The sequence below is a fragment of the Lethenteron reissneri genome, chromosome 72 (assembly GCF_015708825.2).
Source record: "Lethenteron reissneri isolate LAM-NWPU_2019-01 chromosome 72, ASM1570882v1, whole genome shotgun sequence".
NCBI lineage: Eukaryota > Metazoa > Chordata > Hyperoartia > Petromyzontiformes > Petromyzontidae > Lethenteron > Lethenteron reissneri.
The window spans coordinates 3278617-3298524 of NC_083850.1; the positions used below are offsets into that span (position 1 = coordinate 3278617).

The 19908-nt window shown below is 44.5% G+C and overlaps 1 protein-coding gene across 1 annotated transcript in view; it reads right to left on the reverse strand.

Annotated features, from left to right (window-relative positions):
• Positions 1-19908, reverse strand: part of LOC133361273 (zinc finger protein OZF-like) — a 282249-nt gene that overhangs the window by 140922 nt on the left and 121419 nt on the right. The gene's annotated exons all lie outside the window — the stretch shown is intronic.

Genomic DNA, 19908 nt, shown 5'->3' on the forward strand with positions numbered 1-19908 from the left:
TGTAACGATTCATAATTGCAGGGGCTTATGTTGGGTTTGTGCGATTATTTTATATAGTCATACTGAATATTGCTATTTGATGCCATTGAGATGGAACATTCATCCAGCAGTGGATAGCTTGATCCTAATACCACCAAAGCGTGATCCTGCACCTTCTGTTTCACATATCCCACCTTTGGTTCGCACGTCCATATTACATACATACATGTTACATAATACATACATATATTCATGCATATTGCATACAGACACGTTACATACTCACGAGCATAGTGTGATTCTTAGAGGACCACGGTGTGAAGTTAAGAATTCGAATGAGATTCTAATATCACACTTCAATGTACGGTGTTCTAATCTGTAACACTAGTTTATGATGTAATTTTATAGCGTTATAATGTATCGCACATAGCTTATATTGTTAGAGTTCACAACATTATAGTTTACTATAACACTAGTTTGTAGTGTTATTTTAAAGCGTTACAATGTATAGCTCATAGTTTAAAGGTTATATTGTTAGAGTTTATAATGTTAGAGTATGCTCTGTGAGTTTACAATTTGAGAGTTTGTGGAAGTGCCCTGTTCTCGTTGGACCCGACACGGATTTGGAAATAATTGCTATGATCATGTCTGAGCTGGGATGAGCGACTAATGTTTACTTTGTTTAATCATAGCTGTGTGTAGGTTAGTGCCATCGGTGCTTAGTGAATACTACTCATGAATGAACTCATACTTCTTTCGGATATAAATTGAAATCATGTTGGTAGAACAAGTCGCCTGCCTTTTCTAGACGAATTGTTATCTTCAAGTGCGTCCGTAAATAAACTGCTAAAATACACAGCATAGGGAAGGCTGCCTTGTTGGGGAGATGTAGTTTGGCTAAGGCGCTGTGGCCGGGTGATGACACGGATTCTGAAACAATGGAGTTAAACACTCGCTGCTTGGCCCCGTTGACAGCAGCGAAGGCTGTCATATACCGCCCCATTTACGAGTTGGCTGTATGATGTGTATAGTTGAAGGTGCTTGGTGTTGTCTTCTTCTAACAGCTACTAACGTGCGTGTGTTGTCTGTTTTTAGGATTTGTCCATTGATGTTGTTCTTTTTATTGCGACGTTTTTTTGTTAAGTTCTGTCACTTGAGTGTAGCAGTTTGTTTAAGAATTCGTCACGTGAGCGTGGTGTTTTGCTTGTGGGAATTTCGCTTTGTCACAATTTGTGATTATCGTTTATAGTATTACAGTTTACATGTTATTATCGTTTATAGTATTACAGTTTACATGTTATAGAGTACAGTTTATCCCCGACATACTTCGGGATTAGTGACTGGTACGTTGATGAACGATTAACTACGGGGACCTTTCCCCTCAAGGAACACGTGTTAATCGGGTAGACAGCCAAGATGCTGCCGGTTAAGGGCACACTTGTGTGACGGAGATCCTCCACCTAAAATTCTCTTAACATGTTTTAAGCTTGGAACATTATAAAATAAAGACCGGACAAACATTTGTTAAAAATACGTTTTTATTCATCTGCAATCATTTTTACGTCAAAACTCAAAGGGAATATTTATTATGTCCTATGTTCAAACATTTCCAGTACAATGCAAACCATTTCCGTTCCAGGAATACCAAAGCGTTAAAGTTTCATTCCCCATGATGTCCTTATTAGTTCACCACATTTGTTCACTGTGCGTCTATGTTGAAGTCAAGGCCATATATCCAACGAACACGTCATCAATGTACATCCGGAAACCGGCTATCTAAAGTCGATTAATACCATTCAAAAAAGCTATATACTTGAAAAAAACTGTTTAAAATGTTGAGTAAAGATGTACCTACAGACGCATTCCAACTTTAGCTCAACAGGAACACTTAACGACTACAATTGAACCCTCTCACAACCAGTGCTCTTCACACCAATTCGGCAAGTAATCCGATAACATAACAAACCACCACTGTGCACGTAATTAAACTCTCAAAAAAACTGTAAAACTAAAATGGTCAAAATTACACACAAAAGTACTCGAAACGGCTTAATAGGTATAACCACATGACGTAATATTTTGTCAGTCACCCCGAGCTCTCTGTTTGATCCTCGAGCCACTCCATTACATCCAGCCATCTCTCGGGATCCAACTGCATGGGATCGAAGGTGGAAACTTTTTCAGGACTCATTGCAGCACCTTGAATTTCAGCTTTTGATTTCAGTTTCCTATCATTGTGGACCTTCTGATGCCTGTTCCTGGTTGATGAGTGTGCAAATGTCTTCCCACACACAGAGCACAGAAACGGCTTCTCGCCCGTGTGTGTTCTCTGGTGACTCTGAAGATGTGATGACCGTGCAAATGTCTTCCCACACACAGGGCACAGGAACGGCTTCTCGCCCGTGTGTGTTCTCTGGTGTCTCTGAAGATGTGATGACCGTGCAAATGTCTTCCCACACACAGGGCACAGGAATGGCTTCTCGCCCGTGTGTGTTCTCTGGTGTCTCTTAAGATGTGATGACCGTGAAAAGGACTTCCCACACACAGAGCAATTGAATGGCTTCTTGCCTCCGTGTGCGTGGGGCTGTGGAGAGCCTCTCTGCTCCATGTGAGTGTAGTAACAGCAGCGGTGTTATTGAGTCAAAAGTACGCTATCGGCCGCAAGGATGTTTTGGATTTTGTTAACTGCTAAAACAAGAACGACACTCGCGTCTAACCGAGACGCAAAAAAATCCCGCTAATTTAACGACGCGAAAATAGACACTTACTAGGAGATTCACGGTATATCGATGTCTGGAACCCGTCTGAAGATGTCGCCACGAACTCTCCCGACGCAAAGTCGCTTAACTGTCGACACAGCAATTGTGCTCGCCAGGCTGCGTTGTCTCGCGGTTGAAGGGCGATCAGCAGAGCGACGAGTCGAGCGTCCAACCTCATCAAGTTCCCTCTCGAAATGGCATTGAGCTCTGCTTCTGAGCCGCCTTATAACTCCCCCCCTAGGATCCAATCCTTTGTCTTTCAGGATATTTGCATTTGATTGTTAATTTTTGAAGGCACAATCCGCATGTCTATTAACATACCGAAGGGTAATGTGCCCATTGTGCTTCATGCATGCATATGTAAGTGCATCTCAGTGTGTAATTGTGCGTCTATTTTGAATAAAAACTTTGTCCTCGATTTAAAGTGAATGCAGAGAAATTAGCATGTAACTTTAGAAAAGGAAGAGAGCGGCCTTCTCGACGAGGGAGTGAAATCCAATAGGTAATCTTCTTCCTAGCGTTGTTCCCGCTGTGGCGCAGGGTCCGCTTTTCGGCATTGTCTTCCCCATTTGGCTCGGTCCAGGGCATCTTCAGGGGATGCGTTGACCGTTTTTTATGTTTTCCTTTATTCGATCCATCCATCGCTTCTTCGGACGTCCGCGTGGACGGCGGCCCTCTGGCTCAATACACATGGCAGTCTTGGCCACTGATGACTCTTCACTTCGCATCACATGGCCGTACCACCGAAGCCTTGCCTCAAGCATCTTGTCCGCAATGGGGGGCCACACCAAGTCGATTCCGAACGTCTTCGTTCATGACACGATCCCATCGAGTGAGTCCGAGGCTCCATCTGAGCATCCTCATCTCCATGGTGTGGAGAGCTTGTTCGTGTACAGTTGTGGCTGGCCGGCACTCGGATCCATAGAGTGCCACCGGTCGGACGATGGTCTTGTAAATTTTTCCCTTCAGCCTATCCGGCATTTTCCTATCACAGAGGACTCCGGTGACTTGCCTTCATCCATGCCGCATTGACTCGTGACCTCACATCAGTCGTGATGCTACCATCTGAGCTGATGGTGGAACCCAGGTACTTGAAGTCCGTCACTTTCTTCAGATCTTCTCCGTCAATGCTGATGGTGCCGTCGGTTTGGGGGCCACACTCCATATACTCCGTCTTTTGATGTTGAACCTCATCCCGTTTTCGTCCAAACGTTCTTACCACATGCGGGTTTGTCTTTCGACTTTTCCTCTCTCTTCATCTGAGAGGAGGACGTCATCCGCGTAGAGAATTGACCATGGCAGGGGCGTGTGCAGGTCGGCAGTGATCGTGTCCATGCACAGGATAAACAGGAGTGGTGACAGGGCCGATCCTTGGTGCACTCCAACGCTGATGGGAAATGGCGGTGATATGCCCACTGCACACCTGACTGCACTGGTGACGTTCTTGTACCCAATGCACGTAGGTTTCAGGGACTCCATGGGATCGAAGCGAGTGCCAGATGAGGTCGTGGGGGACCCTGTCAAATGCCTTTTCAAGGTCGAGGAACGACACGTGCACAGCTTTGTTCTTCTCTCTGTGCCTCTCCAGCAGGAGCCTCGCCGAGAATATGGCGTCCGTAGTGCCACATCCTTTGTCGAAGCCGCATTGGTTGGGTGATAGGGTGACGATGTTTCTAATCCTCGTGTCCATAACTCGCTCAAAGATCTTCATCGCATGACACAGGAGCCGGATTGGCCTGTAATTCGAGCATTCTGACACGGCACCTTTACCCTTCCAAATTGGATCGGTCGTGCTGGTCGACCAGGCTTCTGGGACCTCACCGGTGCTCGTGATGGTGCTGAAGAGTTGGGTAAGGAGGGCAGCACCCTGCCTGCCAAGGATCTTCCAGGCCTCAGCAGGTATATTGTCCGGGCCAGTCGCTTTCCCATTCTTCATTCTCTTGATAGCTTGTTCCACTTCGGTGATGGTGATAGGTGAAACCGAATCGAGGACGTGTTCAGCGCTAATAATAGGTGGGTGGGGAAATTCCTGGTTGCAGGTTCCAGAGAAGTAGTCGCTCCAGCCTTCAAGGATGGCGGGCGGGTCTCTGAGAGCGCTGTGATTCTCATCCTTTATGCATTTGACCTGACCAATATCCTGAGTCGAACGATGGCGCGCCTCTGCCAGTCGATAGATCTTATTGGCACCTTCTGGGGTGTCCAGTTCGACATACAGTTGGTCGTATTGAGCTAATTTCACCGCTGCTACTACTCGCTTCGCTGCCGATTTGCAGTTTCTGTATTGTTGGTAATCCAGATCTGCGAGTGTTTTGCGCCACTTCTTGAAAGCTAGCTTCTTCTCTTTCACTGCTAGCTGAACTTCTTCGTTCCACCACCATATTTGCTTGTCAATGAAGTGTTTTGCCGGCTTAGTTAGCCCCAGTGCTTCCGTTGCTGCTGTGCACAGTTGGCCGGCGAGATCTTCCCAATTGCATTCGCTGGTCGGTTGGTGTTCACGTCAATCTGATTGAGGGCGACTCTCAGCTGATCTTTGCATTCCTTCATCCGCCACCACTTAATTCGCTGCTGTTCCGTTGTTGGTGGGCGATGTCGCTGGCCAATGTCCATTTTCATGTCCATGATCAGGATGCGATGTTGTGGGGCGATGTTGTCCGATGGTATGACTTTAGTGTTTGTCACCGTTTTCAGCTTATCCCGCTTGACGAGCCAGAAATCAATTTGAGTTGATCTCCCACCACTGGCGTACGTAATGAGATGGAACGGTCTCTTCTTCATGGTTTCGAGGGTATCCATCCCGGGCGTTTCCAACGTGTCCATTTAGGTCTCCACCAATTACTAACTGCTCAGTTTATCCCCGACATACTTCGGGATTAGGGACTGGTACGTTGATGAACAATTAACTACGGGGACCTTTCCCCTCAAGGAACACGTGTTTAATCGGGTAGACAGCCAAGATGCTGCCGGTTAAGGGCACACTTGTGTGACGGAGATCCTCCATCTGACATTATCTGAACATGTCTTTGCTAGGGACATTATAAAATAAAGACCGTACAAACATTTGTTCAAAATACATTTTTATTCATCTGCAATTATTCTTACGTCAAAACTCGAAGGGAATATGTATTATGTTCTATGTTCACACATTTCCAGTACAATGCAAACCATTTCCGTTCTAGGAATACCAAAGCGTTAAAATATAATTCCCCATGATTTCCTTATTAGTTCACCACATCAATGTACATCCTGAAATCGGCTATCTAAAGTCGATTAATACCAATAAAAAAGCTATGTACTTGAAAAAACCGTTTAAAATGTTGAGTAAAGATGTACCTACAGGCGCATTCCAACTTTAGCTCAACAGGAACACCTAACGACTACAATTAAACCCTCTCACATCCAGTGCTCTTCACACCACTTCGGCAAGTAATCTGATAACATTACAAACCACCACTGTGCACGTAATTAAACTCACAAAACTGTTAAACTAAATTGGTAAAAAATTACGCACAAAAGTACTCGATATGGCGTAATAGGTGTAACCACATGCAATATTATGTTTCAGTCACCCGAGCTCTCTGGTTGACTCTCGAGCCACTCCATTACATCCAGCCATCTCTCGGGATCCAACTGCATGGGATCGAAGGTGGAAACATCTTCAGGACTAATTGCAGCACCTTGAATTTCAGCTTTTGATTTCAGTGTCCTATCATTGTGGACCTTCTGATGCCTGTTCATGGTTGATGAGTGTGCAAATGCCTCCCCACACATAGAGCACAGGAATGGCTTCTCACCCGTGTGTGTTCTTTGATGAGTTTGAAGAGTTGATGACTGTGCAAATGCCTTCCCACACACAGGGCACAGGAATGGCTTCTCGCCCGTGTGTGTTTTCTGATGGTCTTGAAGAGTTGACGAGTGTGCAAATGTCTTCCCACACACAGGGCACCGGAATGGCTTCTCGCCCGTGTGTGTTTTCCGATGACTCTGAAGAGTTGATGACTGTGCAAATGCCTTCCCACACACAGGGCACAGGAATGGCTTCTCGCCCGTGTGTGTTCTCTGGTGACTCTGAAGATGTGATGACTGTGCAAATTTCTTCCCACACACAGGACACAGGAATGGCTTCTCTCCCGTGTGTGATTTCTGATGGTCTTGAAGAGTTGACGAGTGTGCAAATGCCTTCCCACACACATGGCACAGGAATGGCTTGTCGCCAGTGTGCGTTCTCTGATGACTCTGAAGATGTGATGACCGTGCAAATGTCTTCCCACACACAGGGCACAGGAATGGCTTCTCTCCCGTGTGTGTTCTCTGGTGTCTATGAAGATGTGATGGCCATGAAAAGGACTTCCCACACACAGAACAATTGAATGGCTTCTTGTCTCCGTGTGCATGGGGCTGTGGAGAGCGTCTCTGCTCCATGTGAGCGTAGTAACAGCAGCGGTGTTAACGAGTCGAAAGTACGCTATCGGCCGCAAGGATGTTTAGCGTTGAGTTTTGGATTTTGTTAACTGCTAAAACAAGAACGACACTCGCGTCTAACCGAGACGCAAAAAAAACCCGCTAATTTGACGACGAACACGTTTAAGAGTTTATCCACCGGTCGGACGATGGTCTTGTAAATTTTTCCCTTCAGCCTATCCGGCATTTTCCTATCACAGAGGACTCCGGTGACTTGCCTTCATCCATGCCGCATTGACTCGTGACCTCACATCAGTCGTGATGCTACCATCTGAGCTGATGGTGGAACCCAGGTACTTGAAGTCCGTCACTTTCTTCAGATCTTCTCCGTCAATGCTGATGGTGCCGTCGGTTTGGGGGCCACACTCCATATACTCCGTCTTTTGATGTTGAACCTCATCCCGTTTTCGTCCAAACGTTCTTACCACATGCGGGTTTGTCTTTCGACTTTTCCTCTCTCTTCATCTGAGAGGAGGACGTCATCCGCGTAGAGAATTGACCATGGCAGGGGCGTGTGCAGGTCGGCAGTGATCGTGTCCATGCACAGGATAAACAGGAGTGGTGACAGGGCCGATCCTTGGTGCACTCCAACGCTGATGGGAAATGGCGGTGATATGCCCACTGCACACCTGACTGCACTGGTGACGTTCTTGTACCCAATGCACGTAGGTTTCAGGGACTCCATGGGATCGAAGCGAGTGCCAGATGAGGTCGTGGGGGACCCTGTCAAATGCCTTTTCAAGGTCGAGGAACGACACGTGCACAGCTTTGTTCTTCTCTCTGTGCCTCTCCAGCAGGAGCCTCGCCGAGAATATGGCGTCCGTAGTGCCACATCCTTTGTCGAAGCCGCATTGGTTGGGTGATAGGGTGACGATGTTTCTAATCCTCGTGTCCATAACTCGCTCAAAGATCTTCATCGCATGACACAGGAGCCGGATTGGCCTGTAATTCGAGCATTCTGACACGGCACCTTTACCCTTCCAAATTGGATCGGTCGTGCTGGTCGACCAGGCTTCTGGGACCTCACCGGTGCTCGTGATGGTGCTGAAGAGTTGGGTAAGGAGGGCAGCACCCTGCCTGCCAAGGATCTTCCAGGCCTCAGCAGGTATATTGTCCGGGCCAGTCGCTTTCCCATTCTTCATTCTCTTGATAGCTTGTTCCACTTCGGTGATGGTGATAGGTGAAACCGGATCGAGGACGTGTTCAGCGCTAATAATAGGTGGGTGGGGAAATTCCTGGTTGCAGGTTCCAGAGAAGTAGTCGCTCCAGCCTTCAAGGATGGCGGGCGGGTCTCTGAGAGCGCTGTGATTCTCATCCTTTATGCATTTGACCTGACCAATATCCTGAGTCGAACGATGGCGCGCCTCTGCCAGTCGATAGATCTTATTGGCACCTTCTGGGGTGTCCAGTTCGACATACAGTTGGTCGTATTGAGCTAATTTCACCGCTGCTACTACTCGCTTCGCTGCCGATTTGCAGTTTCTGTATTGTTGGTAATCCAGATCTGCGAGTGTTTTGCGCCACTTCTTGAAAGCTAGCTTCTTCTCTTTCACTGCTAGCTGAACTTCTTCGTTCCACCACCATATTTGCTTGTCAATGAAGTGTTTTGCCGGCTTAGTTAGCCCCAGTGCTTCCGTTGCTGCTGTGCACAGTTGGCCGGCGAGATCTTCCCAATTGCATTCGCTGGTCGGTTGGTGTTCACGTCAATCTGATTGAGGGCGACTCTCAGCTGATCTTTGCATTCCTTCATCCGCCACCACTTAATTCGCTGCTGTTCCGTTGTTGGTGGGCGATGTCGCTGGCCAATGTCCATTTTCATGTCCATGATCAGGATGCGATGTTGTGGGGCGATGTTGTCCGATGGTATGACTTTAGTGTTTGTCACCGTTTTCAGCTTATCCCGCTTGACGAGCCAGAAATCAATTTGAGTTGATCTCCCACCACTGGCGTACGTAATGAGATGGAACGGTCTCTTCTTCATGGTTTCGAGGGTATCCATCCCGGGCGTTTCCAACGTGTCCATTTAGGTCTCCACCAATTACTAACTGCTCAGTTTATCCCCGACATACTTCGGGATTAGGGACTGGTACGTTGATGAACAATTAACTACGGGGACCTTTCCCCTCAAGGAACACGTGTTTAATCGGGTAGACAGCCAAGATGCTGCCGGTTAAGGGCACACTTGTGTGACGGAGATCCTCCATCTGACATTATCTGAACATGTCTTTGCTAGGGACATTATAAAATAAAGACCGTACAAACATTTGTTCAAAATACATTTTATTCATCTGCAATTATTCTTACGTCAAAACTCGAAGGGAATATGTATTATGTTCTATGTTCACACATTTCCAGTACAATGCAAACCATTTCCGTTCTAGGAATACCAAAGCGTTAAAATATAATTCCCCATGATTTCCTTATTAGTTCACCACATCAATGTACATCCTGAAATCGGCTATCTAAAGTCGATTAATACCAATAAAAAAGCTATGTACTTGAAAAAACCGTTTAAAATGTTGAGTAAAGATGTACCTACAGGCGCATTCCAACTTTAGCTCAACAGGAACACCTAACGACTACAATTAAACCCTCTCACATCCAGTGCTCTTCACACCACTTCGGCAAGTAATCTGATAACATTACAAACCACCACTGTGCACGTAATTAAACTCACAAAACTGTTAAACTAAATTGGTAAAAAATTACGCACAAAAGTACTCGATATGGCGTAATAGGTGTAACCACATGCAATATTATGTTTCAGTCACCCGAGCTCTCTGGTTGACTCTCGAGCCACTCCATTACATCCAGCCATCTCTCGGGATCCAACTGCATGGGATCGAAGGTGGAAACATCTTCAGGACTAATTGCAGCACCTTGAATTTCAGCTTTTGATTTCAGTGTCCTATCATTGTGGACCTTCTGATGCCTGTTCATGGTTGATGAGTGTGCAAATGCCTCCCCACACATAGAGCACAGGAATGGCTTCTCACCCGTGTGTGTTCTTTGATGAGTTTGAAGAGTTGATGACTGTGCAAATGCCTTCCCACACACAGGGCACAGGAATGGCTTCTCGCCCGTGTGTGTTTTCTGATGGTCTTGAAGAGTTGACGAGTGTGCAAATGTCTTCCCACACACAGGGCACCGGAATGGCTTCTCGCCCGTGTGTGTTTTCCGATGACTCTGAAGAGTTGATGACTGTGCAAATGCCTTCCCACACACAGGGCACAGGAATGGCTTCTCGCCCGTGTGTGTTCTCTGGTGACTCTGAAGATGTGATGACTGTGCAAATTTCTTCCCACACACAGGACACAGGAATGGCTTCTCTCCCGTGTGTGATTTCTGATGGTCTTGAAGAGTTGACGAGTGTGCAAATGCCTTCCCACACACATGGCACAGGAATGGCTTGTCGCCAGTGTGCGTTCTCTGATGACTCTGAAGATGTGATGACCGTGCAAATGTCTTCCCACACACAGGGCACAGGAATGGCTTCTCTCCCGTGTGTGTTCTCTGGTGTCTATGAAGATGTGATGGCCATGAAAAGGACTTCCCACACACAGAACAATTGAATGGCTTCTTGTCTCCGTGTGCATGGGGCTGTGGAGAGCGTCTCTGCTCCATGTGAGCGTAGTAACAGCAGCGGTGTTAACGAGTCGAAAGTACGCTATCGGCCGCAAGGATGTTTAGCGTTGAGTTTTGGATTTTGTTAACTGCTAAAACAAGAACGACACTCGCGTCTAACCGAGACGCAAAAAAAACCCGCTAATTTGACGACGAACACGTTTAAGAGTTTATCCGCGAAAATAGACACTTACTTGGAGATTCACGGTAGATCGATGTCTGGAGCCCGTCTGAAGATGTCGCCACGAACTCTCCCGACGCAAAGTCGCCTAACTGTCGACACAGCAATTGTGCTCGCCAGGCTGCGTTGTCTCGCGGTTGAAGGGCGATCAGCAGAGCGACGAGTCGAGCGTCCAACCTCATCAAGTTCCCTCTCGAAATGGCATTGAGCTCTGCTTCTGAGCCGCCTTATAACTCCCCCCCTAAGATCCAATCCTTTGTCTTTCAGGATATTTGCATTCGGTTGTTAATTTTGGAAGGCACAATCCGCATGTCTATTAACATGCCGAAGAGTAATGTGCCCATTGTGCTTCATGCATGAATATGTAAGTGCATCTCAGTGTGTAATTGTGCGCTTATTTTGAATAAATGGAAAAACTTTGTCCTCGATTTAAAGTGAATGCAGAGAAATTAGCATGTAACTTTATAAAAGGAAGAGAGCGGCCTTCTCGACGAGGGAAGGCATTTGCACGGTCATCAACTCTTCAAACTCATCAGAGAATGCACACGGGCGAGAAGCCATTCCTGTGCCCTGTGTGTGGGATGACATTTGCAAAGTCATCAAATCTTCATAGTCATCAGAGAACACACACGGGCGAGAAGCCATTCCTGTGCCCTGTGTGTGGGAAGACATTTGCAAAGTCATCAAATCTTCATAGTCATCAGAGAACACACACGGGCGAGAAGCCATTCCTGTGCCCTGTGTGTGGGAAGGCATTTGCAGACTCATCAACTCTTCATAGTCATCAGAGAACACACACGGGCGAGAAGCCATTCCTGTGCCCTGTGTGTGGGAAGGCATTTGCAGACTCATCAACTCTTAATAGTCATCAGAGAACACACACGGGCGAGAAGCCATTCCTGTGCCCTGTGTGTGGGAAGACATTTGCAAAATCATCAAATCTTCATAGTCATCAGAGAACACACACGGGCGAGAAGCCATTCCTGTGCCCTGTGTGTGGGAAGGCATTTGCAGACTCATCAACTCTTAATAGTCATCAGAGAACACACACGGGCGAGAAGCCATTCCTGTGCTCTGTGTGTGGGAAGAAATTTGCACACTCATCAACCAGGAACGGGCATCAAAAGGTCCACAATGATAGGAAACTGAAATCAAAAGCTGAAATTCAAGGTGCTGCAATGATTCCTGAAGAAGTTTCCACCTTCGATCCCATGCAGTTGGATCCCGAGAGATGGCTGGATGTAATGGAGTTGCTCGAGAGTCAACCAGAGAGCTCGGGGTGACTGAAAAAATATTACGTCATGTGGTTATACCTATTAAGCCGTATCGAGTACTTTTGTGTGTAATTTTGACCATTTTAGTTTTACAGTTTTTGTGAGTTTAATTACGTGCACAGTGGTGGTTTGTAATGTTATCGGATTACTTGCCGAAGTGGTGTGATGAGCACTGGCTGTGAGAGGGCTCAATTGTAGTCGTTAGGTGTTCCTGTTGAGCTAAAGTTGGAATGCGTCTGTAGGTACATCTTTACTCAACATTTTAAACGGTTTTTTTTCGAGCATATAGCTGTTTTTATTGGTATTAATCGACTTTAGATAGCCGATTTCAGGATGTACATTAATGACAAGTTCGTTGGATATATGGCCTTGACTACAACATAGACGCACAGTGAACAAATGTGGTGAACTAATAAGGACATCATGGGGAATGACACTTTAACGCTTTGGTAATGGTTTGCATTGTACTGGAAATGTGTGAACATAGGACATAATAAATATTCCCTTCGAGTTTTGACGTAAAAATGATTGCAGATGAATAAAAACGTATTTTTAACAAATGTTTGTCCGGTCTTTATTTTATAATGTTCCTAGCAAAAACATGTTAAGAGAATTTCAGGTGGAGGATCTCCGTCACACAAGTGTGCCCTTAACCGGCAGCATCTTGGCTGTCTACCCGATTAACACGTGTTCCTTGAGGGGAAAGGTCCACGTAGTTAATCGTTCATCAACGTACCAGTCCCTAATCCCGAAGTATGTCGGGGATAAACTGTACTCAATAACATGTAAACTGTAATACTATAAACGATAACACTAAACATTAAACTATTATAAACTAGTGTTTTAATTTATAACCATATAAACGGAGGTAAGGTATTATAATATCATTAGAATCATTAGAAGCAGTGTGGTCGTATAAGAATCGCACTATGCTCATATGTTTGTATAGTGTACGTGCAAAGATCGGATAAAAATTATTACAATTACAACATGGTCATATGACAATCACGATTTTCACTGCTAGATGTCATCGAATAACAAAAGACGGAATATATTTATATAAATACACGCACAAACCCATTATAAATTCATGAGATTATGAATCGTTACAATTATTATAACAATCACAAATTGTGACAAAGCGAAATTCCCACAAGCAAAACACCACGCTCACGTGACGAATTCTTAAACAAACTGCAACACTCAAGTGACAGAACTCAACAAAAAACGCCGCAATAAAAAGAACAACATCAATGGACAAATCCTAAAAACAGACAACACACGCACGTTAGTAGCTGTTAGAAGAAGACAACACCTAGCACCTTCAACTATTCACATACAGCCCCAAAGAGCCAACTCGTAAATGGGGCGGTATATGACAGCCTTCGCTGCTGTTGACGGGGCCAAGCAGCGAGTGTTTAACGCCATTGTTTCAGATTCCGTGTCATCACCCGGCCACAGCGCCTTACCCAAACTGCATCTCCCCAACAAGGCAGCCTTCTCTATGCTGTGTATTTTAGCAGTATATTTACGGACGCACTTGAAGATAACAATTCGTCTAAAAAGGCAGGCGACTTGTTCTACCAACACGATTTCAAATTTCTACCGAAAGAAGAATGAGTTCATTCATGAGTAGTATTCACTATGCCCCGATGGCACTAACCTGCACACAGTTATGATTAAGCAAAGTAAACATTAGTCGCTCATCCCAGCTCAGACATGATCATAGCAAATATTTCCAAATCCGTGTCGGGTCCCACGAGAACAGGGCACGGCCACAAACTTTCAAATTGTAAACTCACTTAGTATACTCTAACATTATAAACTCGAACAATATATCCTTTAAACTATGAGTTATACATAGTAAACTATGATCTTGTGAACTACGTGTCGGATACGGGAGCGCATGGGTCACGTGGTTATTCGACGTAGAGGCGAGTGCCGCACCGGGCTGTAGACGGGCACACGCTCGCAGCGTGCGAGAGCTGCACGTAGCGGTGTAAAGAGGGGTGAGTGTGGCGTGTGATTGATGATGCTGTGCGCACGTATGCTCGCGGCGTGGGAGCGCGGCGCGAGGCTGTAACAGTAGGGGCGTCGCGTTCGAATGCCGGCGAAACCGTAGCGGGTAATAGGGAGGTGGGGTAACGTAAACAGAATAGGGGATGATGGCGGGGGGGAACCCGGGGTTCAGTGATGGGATGACGCCTTTGATTAAAGTCTCCGATCAAACTCACCCGATTGACGCCCTTGATTGTCGCATTTTATCAACTCTGATATTGTAGACTCTCACATGTTAAGCTCTATCATAGTGAAACATAATATTATAACCTATGAACTACAACCTATCCATTGTAACGCTGTAAAAGAATATTACCTATTGGGTTTCACTCCCTCGTCGAGAAGGCCGCTCTCTTCCTTTTCTAAAGTTACATGCTAATTTCTCTGCATTCACTTTAAATCGAGGACAACGTTTTTCCATTTATTCAAAATAAGCGCACAATTACACACTGAGATGCACTTACATATTCATGCATGAAGTACAATGGACACATTACTCTTCGGTATGTTAATAGACATGCGGATTGTACCTTCCAAAATTAACAATCGAATGCAAATATCCTGAAAGACAAAGGATTGGATCCGAGGGGGGAGTTATAAGGCGGCTCAGAAGCAGAGCTCAATGCCATTTCGAGAGGGAACTTGATGAGGTTGGACGCTCGACTCGTCGCTCTGCTGATCGCCCTTCAACCGCGAGACAACGCAGCCTGGCGAGCACAATTGCTGAGTCGACAGTTAGGCGACTTTGCGTCGGGAGAGTTCGTGGCGACATCTTCAGACGGGTTCCAGACATCGATATACCGTGAATCTCCAAGTAAGTGTCTATTTTCGCGGATAAACTCTTAAACGTTTTCGTCGTCAAATTAGCGGGATTTTTTTGCGTCTCGGTTAGACGCGAGTGTCGTTCTTGTTTTAGCAGTTAACAAAATCCAAAACTCAACGTTAAACATCCTTGCGGCCGATAGCGTACTTTTGACTCGATAACACCGCTACTGTTACTACGCTCACATGGAGCAGAGACGCTCTCCACAGCCCCACGTACACGGAGGCAAGAAGCCATTCAATTGCTTTGTGTGTGGGAAGTCATTTTCATGGCCATCACATCTTCAGAGACACACACACGGGCGAGAAGCCATTCCTGTGCCTTGTGTGTGGGAAGGCATTTGCACAGTCATCACATCTTCAGAGTCATCAGAGAACACACACGGGCGAGAAGCCATTCCTGTGCCCTGTGTGTGGGAAGACATTTGCAGACTCATCAACTCTTCAAACTCATCAGAGAACACACACGGGCGAGAAGCCATTCCTGTGCTCTGTGTGTGGGAAGAAATGTGCACACTCATCAACCAGGAACAGGCATCAGAAGGTCCACAATGATAGGAAACTGAAATCAAAAGCTGAAATTCAAGGTGCTGCAATGAGTCCTGAAGAAGTTTCCACCTTCGATCCCATGCAGTTGGATCCCGAGAGATGGCTGGATGTAATGGAGTGGCTCGAGAGACAACCAGAGAGCTCGGGGTGACTGAAAAAAATATTATGTCATGTGGTTATACCTATTCAGCCGTATCGAGTACTTTTGTGTGTAATTTTGACCATTTTAGTTTTACAGTTTTTGTGAGTTTAATGACGTGCCCAGTGGTGGTTTGTAATGTTATCGGATTACTTGCCGAAGTGGTGTGATGAGCACTGGTTGTGAGAGGGTTCAATTGTAGTCGTTATGTGTTCCTGTTGAGCTAAAGTTGAAATGCGTCTGTAGGTACATCTTTACTCAACATTTTAAACGTTTTAGTTTTCAAGTATATAGCTTTTTTTATTGGTGTTAATCGACTTTAGATAGCCGATTTCAGGATGTACATTGATGACGCGTTCGTTGTATATATGGCCTTGACTTCAACATAGACGCACAGTGAACACATGTCGTGAACTAATAAGGAAATCATGGGGAATGATCCTTTAACGCTTTGGTATTCCTGGAACGGATATGGTTTACATTGTATTGTAACTGTTTGAACATAGGACATAATACATTCGGTTCGAGTTTTGACTTAAAATGATTGCAGATGAATAAAAACAATTTTTTTAAACAAATGTGTGTCCGTTTATGTATTCATATCAACAACGTGTTTTAAGCGAGTTTCAGGTGGAGGATTTTCGTCACACAAATCTGCCCTTAACCGGCAGCATCTTGGCTGTCTCCCCATTAACATGTGTTCCTGGAGGGGAAAGGGCCCCATTATTTATCGATTCACAACGTTACGGTCCCTAATCATCAAGTACACAGGGAATCCTGTACGCTATGACACGTGAACTGTAACACTATAAACGATAACACGAAACATTAAATACTATGAACTAGTTTAATCATTTATAACACCAAAAACAGAGGTACGGTATCATAATCTCATTACAAGCAGTAGAATTTCAACGTGATCGTATTAAAATCACATTCTGCGCATATGTATGTATAGCGTACGTGCAAGCGAACTGTGCTCGTATGCATGTAATATGCATCTATGGCCTTTGGACATGCGAACCGGGGGTCGGATATGCGAACTGGGGCGTGCAGGATTAGGAATCTGATGCAAATTATTAGAATAACACTATATAAACATAATGCACAGAATCGGTAAGGCTGCCTTGTTGGGGAGATGTAGTTTGGGTAAGGTGCTGTCACTGGAGTTAGGCGATGTGACTGGGTTATCACGCGGATTCCGAAAAGCAGCTTAGACAATACGATCCACTGCGCTCCATCTCCCCACATGAACGACGACATTCTCAGTTTAAAAGATAATGAATAGAAATGTTAAAATACGTTTTTAAATCATGTGTATTGTATATTTGTTATAATGTGTGATTGTTATACTCTTTAAACGTGTGTATATACTGTGAATAGCTATTAAAATCCATTACCACACAGAAGCAACTGCAACAGCAGCAGCAGCAACTGCAGCAGCAGCAACTGCAGCAGCAGCAACTGCAGCAGCAGCAACTGCAGCAGCAGCAACTGCAGCAGCAGCAACTGCAGCAACACAAGTCTGACCTTAACCGGCAACGTCTTGGCTGTCTCCACCATCAACATGTGTTCCTAGAGGGGAAAGGTCCCCGTTATAAATAGTTTAGCAACGTTCCTTTCGCTAATTCCGAAGTATACTGGAGATCACTTGTACTCTAAAACATGTAAACTGTAACGCTTTAAAGATAACATTAAACATTAAACGAATATAAACTAGTTTTTATATTATTTATAAGACCGTATACGGAGGGACAGTATTATAATATCTATACTCTTTGGTTCTTTCGGTAAAGTCACGTAGGTATAAATAAAACAAAATAAATAACGACGTTTCGGACGCAACACAAGCGCCCGAAACGATGTCTGCAGCAGACATCGTGCTGCTCGCAGCAGACATCGCGGATATCGCGATTTTCACCTGAAGACGTGCGATTGTGTTTCGTCCGAAACGTGATTTACCTTGTTTCATTTCTACCTACGTGACTTTACCGAAAGAACCAACGAGTATTAATTCCTGCAGTCACGAAAGCTTCAAATCAATATTAGAATATCATTATAAGTATTATAATTACAATGTGATCGTAATAGAATCACACTGCACATATGTATGCATATTACATACATACTATGGTCGTATGTATGTATGTAATATGTATGTCCGTTGGACATGCGAACCGGGGGTCGGATATGCGAACTGGTGGATTAGGATCGGATTAGAATGATGAGAATTACACTCTGGTCGTATTATAATTACACTGAGCTAGAATGTATGTTATATGTATATGCATATCGCGAGTCGTAAATGCAAAATGGGAGGTGCGCAGTTTTGATCGCAGTTAAATTGTTATAATAACAACGTGGTCCTATTAGAATCACGCTATCGACTGCTGCTGATGTTCGGGTGGCGGCCTCCGATTCGGGATCAGCTCTTCCTTTACTCGCCTGGTTGGTTACATTCATGCATATTACATACAGACATGTTACAAACTCACGAGCATAGTGTGATTCTTAGAGGACCACGGTGTGAAGCTAAGAATTCGAATGAGATTTAAATATCACACTTCAATGTACGGTGTTCTAATCTGTAACACTAGTTTATGATGTTATTTTATAGCGTTATAATGTATCGCTCATAGCTTATATTGTTAGAGTTCACAACATTATGGTTTACTATAACACTAGTTTGTAGTGTTATTTTAAAGCGTTACAATGTATAGCTCATAGTTTAAAGGTTATATTGTTAGAGTTTATAATGTTAGAGTATGCTCTTTACAATTTGAAAGTTTGTGAACGTGCCCTATTCTCGTGGGACCCGACACGAATTTGGAAATAATTGCTATGATCATGTCTGAGCTGGGATGAGCGACTAATGTTTACTTTGTTTAATCATAGCTGTGTGTAGGTTAGTGCCATCGGTGCTTAGTGAATACTACTCATGAATGAACTCATACTTCTTTCGGATATAAATTGAAATCATGTTGGTAGAACAAGTCGCCTGCCTTTTCTAGACGAATTGTTATCTTCAAGTGTGTCCGTAAATAAACTGCTAATATACACAGCATAGGGAAGGCTGTTTTGTTGGGGAGATGTAGTTTGGGTAAGGCGCTGTGGCCGGGTGATGACACGGATTCTGAAACAATGGAGTTAAACACTCGCTGCTTGGCCCCGTCGACAGCAGCGAAGGCTGTCATTGACGAGTTGGCTGTACAATGTGTATAGTTGAAGGTGCTAGGTGTTGTCTTCTTCTAACAGCTACTAACGTGCGTGTGTTGTCTGTTTTTAGGATTTGCCCATTGATGTAGTTATTTTTATTGCGGCGTTTTTTTGTTGAGTTCTGTCACTTGAGTGTTGCAGTTTGTTTAAGAATGCGTCACGTGAGCGTGGTGTTTTGCTTGTGGGAATTTCGCTTTGTCACAAATTGCGATTGTTATAATAATTGTAACGATTCATAATCTCATTAGTTAAGAATGGGTTTGTGCGTGATTCTTATACGATCACACTGTGATTCTAATGCTTCTAATGATATTATAATACCTTACCTCCGTTTAAATGGTTATAAATTAAAACACTAGTTTATAATTGTTTAATGTTTAGTGTTATAGTTTTTAGTATTACAGTTTACATTTTATAGAGTACAATTTATCCCCGACATACTTAGGGATTAGGGACTGGTACGTTGATGAAGGATTAACTACGGGGACCTTTCCCCTCAAGGAACACGTGTTAATCGGGTAGACAGCCAAGATGCTGCCGGTTAAGGGCACACTTGTGTGACGGAGATCCTCCACCTGAAATTCTCTCATATTTTTGCTAGGAACATTATAAAATAAAGACCGGACAAACATTTGTTAAAAATACTTTTTATTAATCTGCAATCATTTTTATGTCAAAACTCGAAGGAAATATGTATTATGTCCTATGTTCACACATTTCCAGTAGGATGCAAACCATTTCCGTTCCAGGAATACCAAAGCATTTCCTTATTAGTTCACCACATTTGTTAACTGTGCGTCTATGTTGAAGTCAAGGCCATATATCCAACGAACGCGTCATCAATGTACA